The sequence below is a fragment of the Pteropus alecto genome, unplaced genomic scaffold, assembly GCF_000325575.1.
Source record: "Pteropus alecto unplaced genomic scaffold, ASM32557v1 scaffold20, whole genome shotgun sequence".
NCBI classification, from domain to species: Eukaryota; Metazoa; Chordata; class Mammalia; order Chiroptera; family Pteropodidae; genus Pteropus; species Pteropus alecto.
This window is the reverse complement of record NW_006436298.1, coordinates 49,063,141-49,065,971: the sequence shown is the minus strand read 5'-3', so window position 1 is coordinate 49,065,971 and position 2,831 is coordinate 49,063,141. Positions and strand designations below refer to the sequence as shown.

Here is a 2,831-nt window from a genome sequence, read left to right as displayed (position 1 = left end):
TTTAGTTGATTCTTATGTATGATCACATTTCTATGAATATGATCATGTCTAAAGAGAGTTTTATTGCTTCTTTTTCAATCTGAATATTTTTTAGCTCTTTTTCTCGCCTAATTGCACTAGCTAGAACCTCCAATCTAATGTTAAAAAGAATTGTTGAGAGGGGAAATCTTTTTATTTTACCCAATCTTAAGGAGAAAGCATTCAGTATGTCACCATTAAGTATGATTTTACCTGTAGGCTTTTTTTGTAAATGTCTTTTTTTTCTTTTTTTTTTTTTCTGGTGAAGGAAGTTCTCTATTTCTTGTTTGTTGAGAGTTTTTATTATGCATGGTGATTGGCTTTTGTCAAATGTTTTCTCTACACCTATCAAATTTTTTGTCCAATTTGAAAGAAACACTTTTATGGCTTTTAGGGAAGTATGAGCAAAAGGTAGAATAGGAAGATCATTTAGAAAGTGGTTTTAATAATCTAACAACAGATTGTGATGAATTAGATGATGGTGGTAGCTGTGGAGATGGTGAGAAGTAGATTTTGATTGAATTTAAATATAGTGCAATGGGATTTGCTGATGAATACAAAGATATGATAAATGACAGAACAGAAGTCAAGGATGAGTTTAGAGTTGGTTTTTAATTTTTTTTTTTGAACAAGAATGATTTTCATTTTTTTTTTTTTTTTAGGTGAAGCAACCCTTGGTTGATCTCACAGATTGCAAGGAACTTGTCAGCTTGTAATCCCTTATTTTTTATTTTTTATACCTATAGCATCTGGTCTTCCTAGGTGGTCTCCCATTCAATTACTAACCAGGTCTGACCCTGCTTAGCTTCCGAGATCAGACAGGATCAGGCTTGTTCAGGGTGGCATGGCCGTAGACGACAATGAAATTTTTATTAACTAAAATGGAGAAATTATTTTAATATACTTTATTTTTTATAACAGTTTTAGGTTCATGGAAAAGTTGAAAGAATAGAGAATTCTCATACGTATTCCACCCTCCCCACACTATCAGCATCCCCTCACTCATGTGGTATATTTGTTTCAATTGATGAGTCAATATCGATATCATCATCAATTATGGTTAACTCTTGGTGTTACAGTTCTGCGGGTTTTGCCAAATGTATAGTGATATGTATCCACCGTTATAGGATCATACAGAATAGTTTCACAGTCCCTAAAATCCTCAGTGCTTCACCTGGTCACCTGTATCATCTCCTTAACCCCTGGCAATCACTGACCTTTTTACTGTCTCCATAATTTTGCCTTTACAAAATGTCATATATTTGGAATCATATAGTATATTGATTTTCAGATTGGCTGTCTTCACTTAGTAATATGTATTTAAGGTTCCTCCTTGTTTTTGTGGCTTGATAACTCTTCTTTTTAGTAATGGATAATACTCTATTGTGGGATCTATCACAGTTTATTTACTGAGTCACCTACTGAAGGACATCTTGATAGCTTCCAATTGGGGGCAATTATGAATATAGCTGCTATAAATATCCATATGCAAGTATTTACATAGATATAAGTTTTCGACTCATTTGGATAAATATCAAAGAATGTAATTGCAGGATCCTATGGTAAGAGTACATTTAGTTGTATAAGAAACTGACAAACTGTATTCCAAAGTGGTTGTAGTATTTTGCATTTCCACCAGTAATGTATCAGTTTTCACTGTTCCACATTCTTGCCAACATTTGGTGTCGTCAGTGTTTTTGATTTTATTTGTTTCAATAGATGTGTAACAGAAATTGCATTTTATCCTCTGCTAGGACACTCGCGCACGCGTGCGCACATTTGCGCGCACAGACACACACACGCACACACACAATTTAAAGTAAAAAATAGTATTCAAGTCATGACCTTTTAGACTCAACATGAAACTTTTCCATAGAGGAATTTGTGCTAAGCTTGAATCTCATCACATTGCATAAGATGGGAGCACTGTAAAATATTCCACTTTCATAGCTATGAGTAATAGATTATGCCAGAGTTACAGATTTGACCAACAGTACTATCTTATATAAGCAGTAAGACACAAATGATGTACATGATCTGAATAAATTTACATTGCAGTGCCATTGTACATGTGTTCTCTAAATGAGCTCTTATATTTTGAGGGTTCTAACAGAACATCTTGTATATGCATGGCATTGTCTTTGATAAAGATCTGCAATCTTTTCTTATAAGACTTTGAAAAGCATTTTTCTTGAATTGTAAATGCCGAAAAGAACCTTAAAGGTTATTTAGACTGAATCTTTCATGTTCCACCTGAGGCAGCTGAGGCCCAGTACCTCTAAGTAATTTATCCAGCTCATGTTTGGATGATTTGTAGTAGAATAGCCACAAGAACTCTACTTTACACTCCTTCCATTATACCATGATACCCCTTTAAATTAACAGTAGATAGTGTCCTTCCAATGGCAAATTCTGCTTGCATTTCTTGCCTGTGCAACTGCAATTCACTAGTCTCCTATCTGCTTCATAAAAGCTCTGTCTCTTTTTGAAATGATAAATCTTCTACTTATAATATGAAAATTCATGACAGTGAAGAGAATTCTAAAATCATGAGTATTCATAGAGTACTTTTACAAATCTTAATTTTCCTTAAATAAATTTCAAAACCTATCATTTATATATCTGAATCATTAAAGATTTTCTCATCCCTCTTTTTCCGTCATCCTCTTTTCTTTAAAGCTGTAATATTTCCCTTCCCTTGAGTGAACTCTGATATCCTTTCTATGGTTTTTCTGTACTTTTGGGTCCCTTCTTTTCCTAGCAGATTCTCCTTTAAGTTCATGAAGACTCATACTCTAATAGTCACTTTGACA

At 33.8% G+C, this 2,831-nt stretch overlaps 1 pseudogene; it reads right to left on the bottom strand.

Annotated features, from left to right (window-relative positions):
- Positions 1-755: 755 nt before the first annotated feature.
- Positions 756-874, bottom strand: LOC112480950 (annotated as a pseudogene).
- Positions 875-2,831: the final 1,957 nt, after the last annotated feature.